Source organism: Ixodes scapularis, unplaced genomic scaffold (genome assembly GCF_016920785.2).
Source record: "Ixodes scapularis isolate PalLabHiFi unplaced genomic scaffold, ASM1692078v2 PGA_scaffold13__105_contigs__length_92229423, whole genome shotgun sequence".
NCBI classification, from domain to species: Eukaryota; Metazoa; Arthropoda; class Arachnida; order Ixodida; family Ixodidae; genus Ixodes; species Ixodes scapularis.
The window spans coordinates 48,286,881-48,307,204 of record NW_024609839.1 but is presented as its reverse complement, the minus strand read 5'-3'; the positions used below and the strand labels follow the sequence as shown (position 1 = coordinate 48,307,204).

The following is a 20,324-nucleotide window of genomic DNA, read 5'->3' as shown; positions in this document are numbered from 1 at the left end:
CGACTATACGGAGAAGGAAGTGATATCAACAACGCAGCAAATGCAGATTGGATGTTGATTGATTGATCTCTCATCAACCAACATCCAATCTGCATTAGCTGCATTGTTGACGTCCCTTCCTTAGGGTTGTTGTTTTCACTCTCTGTAGAACTGGATCTTTGAGTGTGGCCTCCTTAATTTTCTGTATTGTCTCTGCTGACATCGGAAGGTGGTTCACAACGTTGACATCGGCGAACTCTTCCGACGTTTCAGTATCTTGTGAATATGCCCTTGACATGGTGTCCGCCAGAACGAGTTCCTTCCCTGGTCGGTGCTTTATCGTGATGTCGTAACTTTGAGACTGGAGGAGCATTCCTTGAAGTTGTCTGGGGGCCTGATCTAGTTGCTTGCCAGCGATTGACTGTAGAGACTTGTGGTCCGTGATGACTCGTATGGCGACCGAAGGTGTACTAATAATTTGCCGAGTGCGAAGACCACTGCCAGCATCTTCTTTTTGATTGGTGCATATCTGCACTCTGTTGTAGTGAGGACTCTGCCTGGAAACGACACGGGTTGCCTTTTCTGAAGGAGAACGGCTTCCAGTCCTTTTTCGCTTGCGTTGCACTGCACTGTCAGTTCCTCCTTGGGGTTGTAGTAGGCGAGGATAGGAGCCATCGTCACCACCTGTTTTGCATCCTGGAATGTTTATTTCAGCTTTTTTCTCCATGCCCACGGTTCGTTCTTGTCGGTTAGTCTTCTTATGGGTTTCAAGTCCGGCGACATATTTGGTAAGAAACTTGCCAAGCAGTTGTCCATACCGCACACTCTCATGACTTCTGGGACGTCTGTCGGAGACGACATGTCTTTGGTGGCTTTCACTTTTTCTGAAGACAGCCTCAGCCCATCCTTTGTCAGTTGGTGTCCAAGCAAAACCATCTTGTTTCTTTTAAACCCAGTCTTCGCCTCGCTCAGCCTGATGTTAAATCCCCGGCATCGCCGCAGCAGGTTCTTAAGATTGCGATTGTGATCACGCTCTGCCTCTTCCGTGCTGGCTTCTACACTGCGTACCGGGATGTCATCTGCAACGCAGTGGACACTCGTCAGACCGTCTAGTGCTGTTTGTAAACGCTTTTGGAAGATCTGGCTGCTCATCGCAAGTCCAAATAGAAGTCGTAGCCACCTGTAGCAACCTGCTGGGGATTGAAATGTTATTAGCATGCTTGACGTCTAACATACACTGCCAATATCCATCTCGGACATCCAGCTTTGTGAAGAACTTTGCTTTCGCTAGTTCTGGCAAGATGTCATCCAAGACAAGGAGTGGGTGCCGTTCTCTTTTTAGGGCTTTGTTGAGTACTTGCGGGTCTATGCAGATTTGCAAGTCGCCTGCCTTCTTTATTGTAATCACCATGCAGCTCACCCACGTCGTCGGCTCTTCCACTTTTGTTATGACGCCTCTTTCTTGCATCTGCCGCAGCATGGTTGTAAGTTGAGATTTCACACTGACCGGCACACTGCGTCTCGTCACTGCTATTGGCTGTGCTTCTGGGTTAGTGACCCGATGGACCGTTCCTGGGTGTGTTCATAGGTTTGAGCCAAACACGTCTGGGTGCACCTTGACAATGTTGTTTCTGGTGGCTGTGCTTGCAGTTCTGCTTTCTACCTCTGCCACCAAGCGATAATCGATGGCAACGAGGCCCATCTTTTCTGCTCTCTCTCTCCCGATGAAAGGTGTGAGCTTTTCGTCCACCACAATGAATTCCACCTGGTGTTTCTTGTCATTTTCCATGGTGGCATCTAAGTTGCGCTTTTCTGCTGGCGTCACTGTGCTGCCATTCCACATTTTCAGAGTTGTTCTTGTAAGCATGATCTGTTCAGGTCGCACATTCTTAATTTTGTCACGACGTTTACAGCAGCACCACTGTCAACTTGGAATTTCATATCTTTGCCGATGACGCGCAGCGTTGTGAACATCAATTTCTTCGTGTCACTCCTGCGTATGGCCAGGACCTCTTCATCTGTGCTCTCACTGGCTCCCTTGCACATTATTGGCTCTACACTGTGCTGCAAAGTAATACCTTCTGTTGCACATGCTGCATTTTTTTCTTTTCCACGCCGGGCACGCTTGCTTTGTTCGCTCATGGTTCCAATCACATTATTCACAGTTGTGTTGCTCCGATGTCTCCTTTGACGGCTTTTTGGCGTTGACCCTGAGACGCGTTCCCTTCACGCAATGCACGCTGTCGGTCGCGGTAGCTCCGTCCTCGAATGCCTTCAGCTGAGACTTCGTTGTCTTTTGTGCCAGAAAAATTTTCACTGCCTTTTTAAGCGTCGGGTTGTCGATCTTCGAAATGTCAACGTGCGCTTTTTCGTCGTTAGTTCCAACGAGAATTTTTTCTCGCATCATTTTGTCCCGCTCCGCCCCGAAGTTGCAGTCTCTTGCTTTCAATTTGAGATCGGTCAGGAAGCTATCGAACGTCTCTTGTTGTTGAGTGCCAACGAAACATATACCTGGAGGAGACTTCGTTTTGCTTCGACGAGAAACGGCGGCCCGGTTTCGCGAGAACGTTTTCGTAGACAAGCTCTGGGTGTGGTCGTCCCGTTGTTGGAGTTCCAAAGTCGATTGTGCTGTAGGCATCGAGTAGCGCTGGACCGCCGACGGTTAGAAGTATAGCCACTTTCTGGTCATCAGACTTGCCGTTTCTGTCGTCTTCACGTAGAAGTTGATCGCCTGCTTGAACGCCCGCCCCTAGGGTGACCACCCGTCCCGCGACTCGCGAGACTTTCCCGCATTGAGGGATCGTGTCCCGCGTCCCGCGAGAAATTCCCAAATCTTCAAGATGTCCCGCATTTCACAATGTCCTAAAATTCACTCTGCAACTCATGGTGCTGCTGAACAACGGGGCACGGCCGGGGAAGCGCGGAGGTCGCTGGCAATCGTGTGAATCCATTTTCTATCCAAGCATTGCGGGAAGCGACCGTTTTTCTTGTAGGAGAACCGACGCGCATGCGCCGTTGTGCCTCTCCCCTTGGTGGAAAAATATTGCAAGAAAAATTTAAGCCAGAAGTTTAAATATAAGTTATTGTTATTATTTTCGTATCAAAGTTTCAGTGCAAAAAAAAGTTGCTGTATTTTTTATTTATTTTTTTAGTTAAGACAGCCACGCTAGGCAAAAAGCCTCACAACCGTCGAAAAAGAAAACAATTGTGCGAAGGACTATGTTGATAAAAGTAAGCGTTGACAGGAAACAATAACCAGAAAAAAATTTACCGTTTCTTAATATCATTTGATGCATTGAGTTCTGCTGCAGATGATTTTTATGCTTTCAACTTCGACACATTTAATAACATAAAAATATATCCCGTTGAGTGAAAAAGACTTAATTTCTGCAATGCCAATTGCAGGTGTTTAAACAGCTCAGGATAGTGAATGTGTTATAAGAGCCTCGGTTCGTGGTATGCGTGTTCGTAAATCCCCCTTGCCCCCTCCCGCGTGTCCCGCATTTCGCTAGCAGAAAGGTGGTCACCCTACCTGCCTTTGCTCGGCGGCGTTGCCGGACGCGGAGAACTTTGGCGCTGGTGCCAGTCTCTCCATCACTACTTTATCGGGGCACAGATAGTCAGCGACTCATTTGTTTTCCTTTTCTCAATGCTCAGTATCGACGATGACGACTTCTGACACCATCTTCATTGTTTGTCTATTCTGCCAAGAAACCACAGGTGTGCTCGTCAGCCATGTTTATTGCGTGGGCCTTAACCTCGCTGACGCCACTGGCCACCTAGCGGGGGCCAAATGAAACACCTACTATAGCATATTGTAGCAGTCGATGGACTAAAAGAATGAATCTCACAACTCAAGGCAACATGGCGCCTGCAACTCCACTTGATTCGCCGCATAGGCAACCGTTTCGGCGGGGCCAGCGCGCGCACAATCAAAAACGCTATGCCTGACCACTCGCACATCCGAGGCCTGTTACGGAGCAGCGTGTTTTGTGTTGAACAGAACACGCTAAAAGCAGTTGGAAGTTCTACACCTTGAATGCTTGCGAGCCATAACCGGCCTAGCAAGACATACCAGGGTCGATCAACTCTATAGGTACTCCGGTCTCCCGCCTTTCAAAACCTTCATCAAGACGCGCAACCAGGGCCACGAGCTACGCGGGCAGGAGAAAGAAGCGGTTAGAAGATTCCTTGCCCTCACACCATTCCCATCACCTCCAGACGTATCCCAAAATCCCCCGACTATACTGGAACTGCGGCAAGACGTCTTTCTAAAGTTCCCCGAGCCTCTCTCCGGGAAATGCAATTCCCAGGACCACCAGACCAAGCGCAGAGCAAAGGCCCCTCGTTCAGAAGAGACGAAAAACGCAGTGTTCACAGAAGCAGCCTGGGACGCTGTCACCCAAAAGAACAAGTTAGCAGTAATCTCACAACTCGGGAACTGCGAATGTGTACACCATTATGACTACCAAGCAAGCTCAAGCCAGCTCGAACGGTCCGCGATCTTTTGTGCAGTACGCGTCTCTTTGTGTACCACAAAAAGACGCGTCAGAAACTACGACAGGCGGGTGAACGTATTGTCATTTACACAGATAGCTGGGAAGCCATCAACCGGCTCAGCTATATTCCTTGGATTGGGACGCTCATTCACAACATCAAGAGCACGAGCCTCGTGCTTTATCAACGCCATGGAGGGGAGGTGAGGTTCGATTGGGTGCCGGGAAACGCGGGTAGCATCGGCAACAAAGCCGTGCACGCTTTGGTTAGCAAGAGCGAGGACGGCCGACCCGACCCGGCATCCCAGATTGTGCCCTCACCAGACGACCCCGATCCTGCCACCCGCATATGTGCGGCAAAAAGGGACCAAAGACGCCCTTTGAAGGAGCAAGTAGCCGTCAACCACCACCCGTTGCCGCACCGACTACCGCGTGCCGCCCAACTTTTAATCCATAAAGAACGAGCGGGAGCCGCGGTAACCGAAGACGCCCTCGCCAAATGGCGAATCTACCGGAGACGCACGCATCAAAGACGACGAACTACAAGAGGGAGTCGAAGCCACCCCAACAGTCACGTGCTCGACGTGCACGACAGAGGCTCGCCCGACCGTCGAACACATGCTATGGTCATGTACTGGCTTTCACGATCTGGGCAATCGCTACCTCCAAACTCACATCACGTTCCTGTTGGAATGGACCACCTCTGCCAACAACAATCGAGCCCATGACCCGCTGCTTTCCCCTCTGGGAATTAGCACGTAAGTCGCCCAGTGCTTTCAATTTTTATTTTAGGGGCGAAGCTCCTTAGGGGCTACAAGCGCGAGCTCCTTGCTCTAGGGCACATCAAGGCGGCACAAGCTCTCGTGCGTTAAGAGTAGCTCCCAACGCTATTAGCTCGCGCTTCTAGCCTTGTCTGCGGCACAACATAAGGTGAAACGGAGTATAGCCATGTCCGTATGTCCGTCCGCCGTCGGGTGCACGTGCTCCTGCTCGTGAGCTCACGCGCTCACGTGCTCACGAGCTCCCGTGCTCGTGTAGGGTAAAAAAAAAAACAAAAAAAAAAACCGCATCTCCACGTGGTGAATGATGTTGTTTGGGGCGAAGCTCTGGTGGCGCTTGTCTGTGTAGACGGTGAGCCGCAGCATGCCGAGCCTTTCGTTCGTTTTCATCCATGTCAGAAAGAGAATGTGTGGTATGGAACGTGGTTATATACGCATTTGAGCACTTGACCGCAGCGTGACATGGATGAAAACGAACGAAAGACTCGGCATGCTGCGGCTCACCGTCTACGCAGACAAGCACCACGAGAGCTTCCCCCAATCAACATCATTCACCACGTGGAGATGCGGTTGTTTTTTATTTCAATCGTATGCTATCTACGCATTCGGAATCATGTTACATATTTATAGCATAACAGTTTGTGATTCTAAAACATCCATGAGAAACCTTTGTGCTCCAAGGGGGCACCTATATTTAATATATATATATATATATATATATATATATATATAAGAAGAAAAGAACCCTTAGTGAAAACATCAACAACGGACGATTTAATCTTCGACGTTTCGGCCGGAGTCCGGCCGAAACGTCGAAGATTAAATCGTCCGTTGCCACACACCGTATATATATATATATACATATGTATATATAACGTAATCATCTCTGAACTGTTGGGAAGCGGCTATTTTATCCAACGACCCAGAAAGCCTAATAATACCACATCAACGAGCCTCAGAAACACCTAGTTTTTGTTTCTCGTCGTATAAATGTTATCTCGAAAGTTTCTTTATTTTTGCTCAGGAAAGTGCCACTGTCCCAGAAACCAATAACTGCGTTTCAAAAGTCGGGCAGGTACACTCAACAGAATACTTCTGCCCAGCCTGACATCCGTCATTTTCCCAGGTGCGTGATTTCGGAATAGCCACCAAATCATTCTTCTGACCCCACGGCAAACCGGTGGCGCTGGTTATGGAGCCGAAGTATCTACGCGAAGAAGCTCCGTTCCTCAAAGAGAGGTTCCTGCACACGCGCGCTGCTCACTGCTCCTGTGAGCAAACGCGCGTTTTTACTAGCAATGCTTTCGTTGTAAACAAGTTCGTAGAAGAAAGAAAAAACTCATTTGAAACTGTTTTGTTATAAACGCACCTAATTGTTTATAATACGCTTGTTTATAGCGTATTTTATCTACTCCGATTCAAGATAACTTGACGAACTGTGGGGGCTGCGGCCCCAGCGCCCCGATAAGAGCGTCGGAGCAAGGCACGTGCACTCGATTAGGACGTGTGTAACAACACTCCATGGTCGAGGCCACAGAAGCCTGGACCATGGAGTGTTGTCCCGTGCCTTGGACGTTGCCACACACCGTGTGGCGACGTCCAAGGCAGCGCACGACAAAAGTAGTTCTAGGCTCTTTTTTCTTTCAACGGCTATTGAAATCGCGCGATTCCATCTCTATCAAAAATATATAAAATTCAAGCAATAAATATTCGGGAATTTGTGAGTGACCATTATATTTAATCTAGCGGCGCCACATCCGCATCCTCTCCCGATTTTTTTTCTGCTTGTTAGCGCCGTGGTCGTTGGCAATCGCCGCCGTGTGATCGACCGCTTTCGCTCAAAACATCGCACTGGGCCCCGCACTTTGCACCTGCCACAGATTCCCGATTAAATTGAGCGTCTGTTGTGGCACAAACTGTTTCCAAAATGCTCACTATTCTAGCGGACGGCAGTGTTACGGCGGTGGGCGTTCATCCGAAGTTCGTTGGTTTCGCAGCAGACGACTCTTGGCCAGCAGACGATAGCCGGATTCTCCGGACCCCACATTTGGCGCAGTGACACACACGCACGCGCGATGTAATGTCACGTGCCTCGTTCCTACGCTCTTATTGGTTCACCTGGGCCGTGGCCTCCACAGTTCGCCACCGAGCACCGGGGCACTGCGGAGAAGCACCAGCAAAGCGAGTTTTACTGGCGCTGCTTCTGCCCACTGCACCGTGCTCGGTAAGAAGTGCACTCAACGGGGTTAACCCGCCGCGCCAACACTTCGACAAGAACGCATGTCGCACTTCATCTCGAAGTAAATGGCAAATAGAGTATAACTCGAAACTATTTTTTGGAAATAATATTTGCACAATCATAATACTTGATAATAACGAGTTCGTTTATAAAGAACTTGCTCCCAACGAGTTCGTTTTTAACGAGCTTAATCATAACGGGCTCGTTTTTAACCAACTCATTAACTTTTTATTTTTTATTTGTTTTTGCGGTAAAGAACTTAATTATAACAAGTTCGTTTATAACAAAATTATTTACATCTTCTTTTTGCCGTACAGTACCGCTTAAGGCAAAACGCGTCAGGTCCTGACGAGGCCTTAGACCCCTCGGTTCACGGTGGGTACCAAGAAGATATGTTTGACATATACTACAAACAATCATTATACGTAGAGTTTAAAAAAAAAAATTCTAAGTATTGCAAAGTGAATTAAAAGCCATGGTATTCGTGGCTCCAGCAAAACGGACGGCACCTCGAGGGAAAATACTGACCTGAACAGAACAGGTTCTTTCGCGATTTCTGCTTCTCCCTTGAGGCTATTACAAGTTGTCGGTGGTTGACGCGATGGAACGGTTCCATCGGCCACACTGTCGTCGTAACTGCCGTATCAGTGTGTTGCCCAGGTCGCTCTGAACGCAATATACGCAACCGCGTGAACCAGACATCGTGCGTTTATCAATGTTCATCAGAACCGCAATCCTTCCATCGCTTCCCGAAATAAGGCCGAGCCTCTGGAAGCTTCCTTACGCCCACACATAGCCGTCGTTTCGAAACGTATAGTGAATAAAAATCGGAGCAAGCAAAGCATTTTGAGTCCAATGCTTGCCTGCTGAAACCCGAGAGTTGTGCGTTCAGCTGGCACATGGCACGGCGTGACATTTTTTTAGACCGACAAACCTGCCCGATAGTGGAGACCCCTAAAGGTCGCTAAAATCTCGAATATTTCAGTATAAAAAAAAAAAAAAAAACTGTAGCAATGCATAAGCCTTTTAAACACAATCAAACCGCTAATATAGTTCTTTATCAAATTCTACGCATTATAAACAAAAATAAAAAATACCATGTGGAAATGAAGATCGAAATTGAATTGTTTATTATAAACGAACGAGCTCGTTTGTAACGAACCTGTTTATAGCGAGTTTGTTTATAACGAACCTGTTTATAGCGAGTTCGTTTATACCGAACTTGTTTATAGCGGGTTTGTTTATAACTAATTTTGTTAACAACGAGTTCGTTTACAACGAGTTAGAAACACGTTTTGTTATTAACAAACTCAGTCTCCCATCACGTTATCCCTGCATTTTCCTGGAGCACTGGATGGTTCACCGCGGAAGAATATCCCACGCGTTTTCCAAGAAGCCGCGACTCATATCGCAGACGGAAGCGTGCTTCCCAACTCGCCTGCTCGTGGTCCTTCCGTGTCCGTTCGGTAGACGGCGCACCTCCAGGGATTTCGGAATCCGTACGCGAATATCTCCGAACGCACGGCTGAACCTTGCCCGACGAATGGGTTCCCCGCGGGGATGCGGTAGCCGTGGCCCTCGCTCACGTCGATCCGGAGGACCTTGCCCAGAAGCGAGCCCCTAAACACCGATGAAAAGCAAAACAAAAACAAAAAAACGACAATTTAAATGAATTATTGACGCATTTTTTCTTTTGCATTAGTATCTTTCTGCTTCCCTGTTCCCACTACTAGTGGTCACTGACTAATGAAACAGCCAACAGTGTGACTGCTCTTAGTTATCAGACAGTTTTGTTCCTAATTTGGATAACATAAAATAGCAGACACCGCAGACTGGGAAATAGGTAAGCGGTGTTCGCTGTTTAGTAGGCGAACATAAAAAAAAAATAAGGTAGTTGCCAAAGAAACTAACTTTTTATTCTTATTCTTCTACGCGAGGCGTTTCTAGGTGCTTTTCTTTGTGGTACTAATGTTGTCTCGGGTATTTTAGCCCTCCCAGACAGTTCACTACTATAGGTGAGAAGGCGTATTCTGGCACTGTATTTTTTTTTTGTTGCGTTGGCTTATAAGGTACATTACTTTTTTTTATGTTAATCATTCGTCATATGTCTCAAATTTAATCGAAGGTGTGCTTTCTCTGTTTTTTCCTTTGGTGGCATAAGAGGTTTCGTCGCGAATGAGAAAGTAATTCTATGTTGAACTTCGAATGCCGGTCTTTTTTTTAACATATTTTGTACTCGAATAAGCTAAACAATTAATAATTAAAAGCAGCACAGCAACCGACACGAACAATGCCAATTAGGTCCCTTCGTACACAGGTCAATAGTATATCGACGTGTTCGATATACTATTGACGGATATCGACGTGTTCAACCTCCCAAGGCCCGTCTACAAAGTAAAATACCACCCACACACATGGATTCGTTCATTTTTACCACCCTTACAAACTTTCCCTACTCACTTATTCCTCTCAATCACGTTGCCCTTTTCCGGAAGCCTGACGGGTTAACAAGAGGAACCCTATCAGCAAACAGGCAAGAAAGTGCTACGCGGAATAAACAAGGGCGACCCACTGCAACCTTAATCAAAGACCGAAGCAGATCCCCATTACTTCGCTCACCCCTCAGTTGACAGTGTGGTGGAAGCTACACGTGTTCGTTGGGCCACGAGACCAGGGGGGCTATGTTGCACGTTTTGGACTCCCAGGAGACTAGGGAGAAGGAAGTGACGTCAACGATACAGCAAACGCAGATTGGATGTTGACAGAAGAAAACAAAATCAACATCCAATCTGCATTTGCTGCGTTGTTGACGTCACTTCCTTCTCCCTAGTCTCCTGGGAGTGCAAAAAGCGCAACATAGCCCCCCTGGGTCGGGGGATGTACGCTTGGCGGTTCATGGGCCTGGCGATCTCGTAACTCTCACCGCACTGTCACCTTAGGGGCGACCGGGATACAGGCGAGTTTCACTTCGACAGCAGCGCGGTTGTTTCCACTGTACTTATCCGCTCAGACGATCCACCGTCATTTTAGAATCTCCCCAGGGCGAGCGCGTTCCGACTCCCTCGAAAGCCGGAATCGCGCTGGTGCGCTAAAAAGAGCCATGTATAATTGAGGAGCGTCGTCAGCCTTTTGTTCGGCCGTCCAGATCATGGACTGCAGCGTCTCGTGGCGCTGTTCAGTTTTAAAACAAAGGATGGTACCTCGGGAGCGCCCAAAGCTCGGATGTAGTGAATGCACGAAAGAAAAGGGTATCTCTATAATTCACCACTTAACTTCACATGCGCAACACAAAATGACAAAAAAAAAAAAAAAAACGAACAAAACCTATAGACGCTTTGCAGCAGCTGTGCATGGACGCCGCCATAAATGACCTTCAGTTTTTGCTTCCTCTTATTTCGTTTATTTCACTTCATCATTACCATAGCAGGCCAGGTTATTGCCATATTAGATTCCACTGTGTCCTTTTCTAAAGCATCGGCCTTTGTACAGGATCGTCAACGACCGTTTCAGTTGCTTGGCATCTCGGTAAGACAAGAGAAGGTCAGCAATGGCGGCTGTAATTTGGCGCGTGTGTAAAGCGTCTATAAGGCTGTGTTTCTGCGAAGCTTCACTGCCAACTATACTATACGTCGAAATGCGGTAGCATTGCTCGTCTTCTTTCACGAAGGCTCGCATCTTTATCCCTAGCCAAAGGTCGCTCTCTTTCCTATGGCGTCTCTCTGGCGCGACGACATTACCTAGAATAATCATGGCCTGCTCACTAGAATTTTGACGTCATCACAGTGAGGTCGAGCGCAGGCACAGACTGGACATGACCGCTGCCTCGTGTTCATTTAAAACGCGCCGAAAGACGCCCGGCATCGTGCACGTGTCCAATAAGCCCTTTTCAAAATGCAGTGCCACCTGGTCACTCAAGAAGCGGTTTCACTTTCAACAAATTCATGGCGCTCATGGAACTGTATGTAATCGAGCACCGTCACTTTCATACGCATCAGTGGCAGACGACACTTGGTTCTTCAATCACCTCATACTTATTTAATGATTTGTTTCAGTTTCGATGGTCTGAACATCAGGATTGACTATATCTTGTGCCAAGAGATTGATTAAAGCGCACTTCGAAATGAACGCTTACGCAACCGTCGTATCCAATTCGTGCGTTGTGTTGTACTCACGACTCGAACTACGGGCCTCCAATATAGGCATGGTAGTAATGTAGTAGTATCTTCAACTTCTTCCTCTATTGGCGTCAAAGAAGTCCGTCATTAGGTTGGCACAGATGCCATACACCGAGATAGTGATGATAGTGATCGAAGTGGCCAGTCTGAATTTTGAAGAGGGGCCTTTTGTCACGACGTTTCGTAGACGAAGAAAAGGAGGTTCGCACGCCTTTATTATTCTTTACTCGTATTCCCCCAAAAAAACGCAGTAAAAAAAAGTCCGGCTCCTCGCTGAACGTCACTAATTTTTCCTTCGTGCGTTAAATTAAGAAAGATATATGTAGTTGCCCCGTAGATTAACTTCAAGTTATTTTATCGAGACGTAAACGTTTTAAACACCGAAAACATCGTTTTTTTCTTCGACAGCAAAAAATTGTAAGAACTATTTTGCGCGAGGAGTGAACAATGCGCAAAACTTCTTTTCGTTCTTAATGGTCACACCCACCTGCCTGGAATGGCAGCCGAGGTCTTAGCATCGATGTGATAATGCACTGCGGAAGCCCACATAGCTTGTAAACAATGACGTATATGTACTGGGCCAGTTATGCATCGATTCGTGACCCAGCTCAGCGCAGCCAAAGTTTGGCGGAAGTCAATGAGAAAGGGCTGGAGGCGGAGCTTCTAACACATTATTGGCCCCGATGCTCACAGGTCGAAGCGGTGGCTACGATTCTCCGCTCCGCCGTCCCCCGTGCTGATGTAGAGCAGGCGATCGGGGCCGAACAGGAGCTGGCCCCCGTTGTAGCGCTGACCGGGTTGTGCCACGCGCAACAGCACTTCCTCCGAGTGGGACAGCGCCTGCGCCGTAGGAGAAACGGTGCGTCATCATTCAATGCCGTTACGATAATCATCATCGTTATTGTCAGAGATAGAGTAGTCTTAGTCGCTTATTGTGGTGGTGGCCGTTAACCTCCGAAGTTCAAATTCGACAATAAGCCTCCGTGTGGGACAACACCCGAGTGCTCCAAACAGCATTTATCATCTTGTCGCCATCAGAGTTCAAACTTTGATGGCGACAATACAACGATTTCTTATTTTCCTAGATCATTCATTATGACGAGACGGGACACATTTTTGGATAACCGAGTATGCATACTCCGTCATTGACGAAGTCTATAAATATATACTTAAATACTCATGAACGACTAATTATTTATGTACGACACAAGCTTGTTCGTGATGTAATAAAGCAGGCATTTGTGAGGTATACAGTATATAAGAATTTTTCACGTGCGGACTAGGCACGAATTACAATCTAGGCACGAGGTCCGCACTAGAAAATATTTTTTATTTCCACCCGATATCTTCTTTTTTTTTTTTGTATTCCAATACAGTACTTATCTCAGAGAATTCAGCCCAATAAAGCTTTATCAACAAAAAATTAAAGACGTTTACAATTATCTGTAATGCCGAATTAGAGCGCAGCTCCTGAGGAGGAGGGGGGAGTACGGAGGAAAGGGTGTGCCCCCCTCCCCTTTCCCTTCTCTTCTTCTGCTCCCCCCCCCCCCCCCCCATTTACCAAAAAATGTTTGCTAAATTTCCCGCTAATTTTAGCGGGGAATTATTTCCGCTAAATTTAGTGGGGAATTTTTTTTTTCGCTAAAATTTGCGGGGAAACTTTTCCACTTAATTTAACAGGGAAATTTTTTGTTAAATTTAGCGGGGACGTTTTTTGCTAAGCGTGGACATTTTTCCGCTAATTTTGTCGGGGAAAGTTTTCCGCTAAATTTAGAAAGGCAATTTTTCCGCTAAGTTTAGCGGGAATATTTTTTTCCGCTAAATTTAGGCGCCGTGTGACGTCATTATGGGAACGTCCCATAATGCAACGTGCGGTTACGCCGACGGCAACGCCGACGACGACGACGACAGCGACGCTGCTCAAGCCGCAAGCAGGTGCCTAAGAGCTGCGCTCTAAAAAGTGTACGAGGTTGCCTCCTATGGGTTTTCTGCAGACTTGAGCCTATCTCAGATACTCAACTCAAAATACTGTATTTCAAATACTTTTTGAAGTATCTTAGTATCTTGCAAATACTTTTTGTCCAGAGTATTTGATACTCTATTTTAATTACATTTCTCAGTATCTTGTACTCATGATCTCAAATACATTTTTTACATTCCGCCATTTTCCGAATTTTCCGGTATGAGGTGGCGTGGGAGTGGCACGAGCAAACGTGAACATTCTCTCGAGCAACCAAATCGTTTTGCTAGTTCCGATTAGCTAAGCTGACTTTGAGTAAGCTCGAAAAAAAAAACCAAAAAAACATCGCTTTTTTGCCGATTGTGACTCATATTTCAGCCTAAAGTTCGTACAATGGAGGTTGTCCCCTCGCCTTCCCAAAGGCGCCTTTTGTTTCCTAGAGTTTCCCCCGAAAAATCCTGAAACAAAAGGGATGGTTTTACGGAAGTAAAGATTGTCACACTGAGGCGCAACGCAGACCCGGAAAGGGCCTACGACATCAATGCAGGCTTGAGTTTCAAGAAAATACAAATAAAGAAATGAGAAGTGGACAAAAAGAAAGACATTTTTGTTTTGCTTGCTGTATATTTAACCCCACTACGGCAAAACGTCGAGGTTTTCTTTTGTTTATTTTCCGGTTGTCGTCAGTCCGTTACTTATTTCTCTCGCGAACACTGTCTGTAAGCTAACATAGATAAGCAGAGAACAGGACAAGAAACGAACTAAAAGTTGGATGACCTCTCAAAATCCCAACAAAGCGTCCCCCAACGTTGAGTGCCTTTCTGAACGCAACCTACTTGAAGAAGGTGCGACCATTGCCGTGGCTATTATGTAGGTTCTCTTTGTTATCCATTCATTCATATCCGTATCCCAAGTTCGTTTAAAGTGAACTTCCTATATAGAAAATGTAGATTGTAGTTAAACGATACGCCTAAGGTGCGCCGCAGGACGTGATGTTCAGCTATTTCTGCCCCAAAAATGTTTGTAACAAATATCAGTGACATTGCCAGGCGCGTCGCCGAGCGAGCGCGTGGCTGAATGGTTACTACGCTTGGCTTTCGTGCGGCAGGTCTAAGTTCGATTCCAGTCAGTGGAATGTTCTTTTATTTATTCTTTCAACTTGGCGTTCTCGTAAGTTCGAGAAAATTCTTGTTTGATTGAGTTCCGAATGTTCTATGTGCCGGAAGTTCTACACCGAATGTTCCAGAAACCCACGCGGGAACAAACCCACGTGGAAGTATCTTCAAAAGTAATTGAATTACATTGCTAAGTATTTGTATCCTACTCAAGATACTTTACAGTGAAAGCAACTTGAGTAGTATTTTAAATACTTTATGAAGCAGGTATTTAGTAACTTTACTTAAATACTTTTATCGAGTATTTTGTCCAACACTGGCTGCACTGGTTTTCTGCAAGGTCTCAGTTCTTCCTCTGCACGTCTACAAGATAACTTGCCTCTACCTTCACTTTTATTTGTTTTTTTATTTTTTTCTTCATTCTGTTTGACTCTGGTGTGAAACTTAGGACTGCGAATTAAGAAGTAAAGGATCCCTCGTTCATTAGCGCGCTGTTCGTAGTCCAGATTGATCTACGGTCAGAGCTTCCATCTGCAAAAATTTCTCAAGGAACAAAAAAGAAAAAAGATCGACAACCCATCAGTTGATGTCGGCGGAATCTAGGCACAAAAAAATAAAGGTACAAAAGTTTGTCTATATAGCGGGAAAAAAGTAATCGGAACTGCACATTTATAGGCAGCAAAAAACAAAAGCACAACAGAATACACCTATCGGTGAGAACTGCTCGCGGTATGACGAATTCTTTCTGGTTGGCCAATCTATCTATTGCTTTGCTGTACTTGTGATTGATTGCATGCAACCAACGTTCCCCGGCTGTCCAAGCACAAACTGCGTCGTCTGACCTGGGCCGGGCGCAAATTGCCAGCTGCGTAAACCCTACCTTTTTTTTTTTTTTCATTATAATGGTCTCTTCTCTTTTTCTTGTGTGGCGCAAGTGTTTATGCGACGGGGAAAAGTTGAGCTAGTTGATGATACGTATTTGGGCGAAACCAACTGAACATACAAATATCAACCATCCATACCAATGAGAGAAGAATTTAAATGCGCATTCAACAGCTGGACTATCAATTGTTTAATGAGAGTCTTCTCCCTCTTCGACAAACTTTGTTTGTTCTATATTTCTTCTTCATTTTTTTTGTCTGTATTCTGCATTTCATGAGTCTTCTTTTTCGACTAGCTTATGCTTCCTCCTCGATTCTCTAATTGTTAGAAGTACTGTCACCTCGAGAAACAAAGCAAAGCAAATTGCTGTGTGTGTGTTTACACAGCCGCAAGTTAGTCTGCCTCAGTGGGCGTCTGGTGTCTCAGCTCTAGATGAGCAATTTAGCCAATGCGGTACAACCGCTAGCCTGGGTGCACCACGCAGTAGAGATATACCACCGCACGCCGGTACGACGCTCGTCCAGATCGAAACGGGCAGGGGTGGGGGATAGAACCCAGGATCCCTGGGATCGGCAGCGCGAGCTTTCGCTCCACGTGCTCCGAGCTGGTGTGCGCTAGCCCACTCGACCACCGATCCCCCCCTCGCAGGAACGTTTTCTCTCTTTTGGATAGGGAGACTGATTATCACGATGTATTTCTTGCACTGTGCTGATGATGAACTAACGCCCTAGTCTTCTTTCTCCTCTATGGCCAAGGCCTCCAACATCTCGCGGGCAAACTGATTTCTATGGCGCCTCAAGATGGTGACATGCTCGAGGTTGGCCTTGCACGACGAGCATGGCCCCTCACTAAATTGTATCACCTCGGGTATCGAAACCGTAAGGTAGAACCTACGGTTCCGATATAAAAGAAAAATAACATGGGCATGCCATAAAATATGACATGCCTGAAGTATAGAAAATGTCTTGGTCCAATGAGCGCATATCATCAAATAAGATCAGATGAAACAGATAAGAATCTCATGGGAACATATAAGATGATATAAGAAACTGGTAATAAGTTCCTTGTCACTTATTATATAATCGTATATTGTTCTCATATATTCTTAGAAGGTTCTTATATGTTCACACATTATCTTATTTGAATAGATGCGCTCAGTGGACCAAGAAATTTCTTATTCAAATAAGATTTTCACTAGGGAAATGATTCCAAAAGATATCCATTAAACCACTTGGGATAGCAACTGTTTATGGGCGACCTCTTGTTTCCCGTGTGAAACGGCGCCGTGTTGTTTGAAGACCGGTGGCTTCGCTGCGTTTCCATAGGAGCTAAGCATTTATCTTTCTTTACTTTTTCCTCAGGTAAGTTCGCTCTTTGCAAATTTTACAAAAAAAAAAAAGCACCATCTATGGGCAACACGTACTGCACAAAGTCGTAGCGCGATAGATTAAGAAACCGAATTTTGCGGTCGATTTAAAGAGCCTGGCCTCTCCTTGATACACCCAGTATTTTGACGAGATTTATGCATTTCAACCAAAGTTCCCGTGAGTAACATATGCAGTACGCAGTGCTTCGAAACGAGACAAAGTTTCATTGTGACACCGCATTCGACCCATCTTGGTCAGCTTCAGCCACATGCTGTACTTCACCTCGACATCTTGACAGTTTCGCAGGAAAATGCCCGGCCACCTCTGCGGAAGGGGAGCGTCAAATGAAAGGGCGTTTCCAAAACTGACAGTTATAAATAAAAATAATTAAAAAAAAAAGTCTGGTGGCTGGTAATCTAGAATCTTGGGAACTACTTATACAATCTTGTGCGCAACAAAGACGAGGACAAAAGTAGAGAAGAGGACACAACAAGGCGCAACTTTCAACTGAATTTTATTGAAAACGTGTTCCGGTATATATATAGTCTCAACCATCGTTACAATGACAACAAAAGGACAAAAGTAAAGGAAAAAAAAATGTCAAACCAACTCGCCCGAACAACCACTCTTCTTGGGAACTACGTGTGTTTTATTACTATCATATAAAGTAACTGATTTCTTGCTTGCCCCCCCCCCCCCCCCCAGTTGTCAGAGTTTGGGAGGGGAGGGGGAAAGGCATGTGCTTGCCCCCCCCCCCCCCCCCCCCCTTTCCTGAAACAGCCGCCACTGGGCAAGGCAAACACTGGCCGGGACACTAAGGGCACCGCACACCGGCCCTGGAAGGGGGAGGGGGGGAGGGGGTCTGGTTTGCCCCCCCCCCCCCCCACCCAAAAACAAGTTGCTACGCCACTGTGGCTAGGACTCGTCGATATCTGTCTCGTTCGTGCATGTTTCGTCATTATTTTAGTATTATATACTCTCCCAACTTGATCACTCGACTGTGAACGAATTCTATTTTTACGGGAACTTGGCGTGTGCATAACTATTTTTTATAAATATTATTTACAACTTTTTTTTTTCTTACACGGAACGATCACTACGCTCTCGTAGGCTTTCCTTTTTACCGGTGTGGAAAAATTTCTTCGGAAAAGGGTCTGGTGGCGTAGCTACAAACCACGGAGGGGCCGCCCACCCGACCAAGCGCCATCGGAAGGGTCCGAGCCCGCTGCACTTGTCGTCTGCACTACGTGCACTGCCGGCGTAAGCCCGACGATCCGACACCTCCTCTGGGATTGTGCCGGCTTGCGAGACAAAAGAGCCGAACACCTGGGGCCTCACATCGACACTTTAGAGGCCTGTATCACACCGGTTCACGAGGCACGGGCCAGGGAGACGCTACTCTCCCTATGGGAGTTCGCGCGCTCGACAGGAGTTCACCGCCGAATGTAAACTTTTCCTAACTATGTTCCCCTTCCCCGAACGAGGCCATGGCGCCACCCTATTAAAAATAGAGTTAATCATCATCATCATCCTCAAGCAACGAGACCGCACTCCACCCCCGTCTGCATGATGAGCCCGCTGACACGATGAAGAGCGTCGCAAGTCCGACGGGTAAATTATGGCCGTCGTCGGCACGACCTTGTTATCTCTGCGCGATCGGCCGGAATAAGGAGGCACCCAATGGCCATCGAAGGAGCCGCGCGTGACAGACGCGACGCGGAGCCACTGTATATGGAGATACACATCCTCGCAGAGTTTACTGAGGTCGACTTTTAGGAAATCCCGTTTAGAATTGATATTTTGGGGCGTTCATAGCCTACTGAACAGTCATTAGCTCTCTTCTCTCCCAACAATAGAAATCGCAGAAGAAAAAAATAAGGAAAACGAGCAGTATTCAGATTGTGTACAGTTTTGTAGGCATCTAAGTTCAAACTTCTGCTTCGGGTCTTACCGCGAAACCAAAACTGCCGGGCTCGAAGGGACGGCAACACTGGTATCATGTGCCGTGTGACGTCAGGTTCGTACCGCGGAACACTCGGTGTACTCAGTTGCACAGTCGGAGCTAAGAAAATCACACATCATTTGTCGGACTCTTTACCGGGATTCAAATATGCGATAGTTTTTCCTTCCTCAAAGCACTGAACAAAATTATGCGTCCACGACCACATCAACTCACAGAAGAAAAAAAGAAAAATAATCAAGTACCAAATATGTCGTTCTTCTGATTTCTAGACCCTATTAGGAATAATGTGACTTAGATCTTTGAATACATTTAAATATCCAAATGTTTGTCCACCAGAAATTTTTGTTATTGTTATCTTACGTATTGCCATACTTTCTGTATGTATCAAAACATCCCTGAAAATATTAACTTTTGCTGCAACGTCGTTTTTATATTCTTAAACTTAGAAGGGGCATTTTAGTTTTTTTCTGTGTTTTGAAATAACGAGTGAAAGAACAGGACAAGAAAAATATACGAGCAATAACGACCATTTCAACTCAGGTTGATAATCGCTGTAGGAGGACCATATAACGGCCATGAGCGCTCCTATCAGACATAAATAACGGGAACGAATGATTATCGAAGCTGGCGGAAGAAGTATTCAGCAGCACGTAATAAAACATGCAACGTTTTTTTTTTTTTTTTTTTTTTTTTTGTGTGTGTGTGTGTGTGTGTGTGTGTGTGTGTGTGTGTGTGTGTGTGTGTGTGTGTGTGTGTTTTGTGATTTTCTTATTTGTTATTACATTACTCTGAGCAAAACCCTAGAAGGTTGTGACTTGTAGCTAAAATTCATGGGAAAATAGTGTATTTTTTAATGGCACCGACCTTTACCTTCCAAAACCTACCAATGCATGAAATGCAATATAAGAAGTCTCGCCTGACGTATATTTTCCCTTTAAATTTAGCGGGAAACTGAATGGTTGCATAGGTAACGTCAGGTCACGTGACGTCAATTTCTTCCGCTAAGTTTAGCGGGAAAACGGGATTCATGTTTAGGTTACAGGACGTGAATTTTACCGCTAAATCTGGTGGTCAACTGAATCGGTGCATAGGTCACGTGACATCAGTTTCGTGCTAAATTTAACGGTGAAACTGAATTGATGTTTTGGCCACAAGACGTGAATTTTTCCGCTAAATTTAGCGGGAAAACTGAGTTGACGAATAGGTCACGTGCCGTCAACTTCCCTAAGGTGCATAGATCACGTGACGAAACTTTCCCGTCAAATCTAGTGGGGAACGCGAATTGAGGTATAGGTCATATGACGTCATTTTTTCCGCTAAATTTAGCGGGGAAACTGAATTCGTGTATGGGCCACGTGACATCGATTTC

At 46.1% G+C, this 20,324-nt stretch overlaps 1 protein-coding gene across 1 annotated transcript in view; it reads right to left on the bottom strand.

The window, feature by feature from the left end:
• LOC115327343 (HHIP-like protein 1) overlaps positions 1-9,039 on the bottom strand; it is a 34,380-nt gene extending 25,341 nt beyond the window's left edge. The window contains exon 1 of the mRNA XM_029988358.4: positions 8,932-9,039. The gene's annotated coding sequence lies outside the window, so the exon portion shown is untranslated. The remainder of the gene's footprint in view (positions 1-8,931) is intronic.
• Between the last annotated feature and the right edge of the window lie 11,285 nt (positions 9,040-20,324).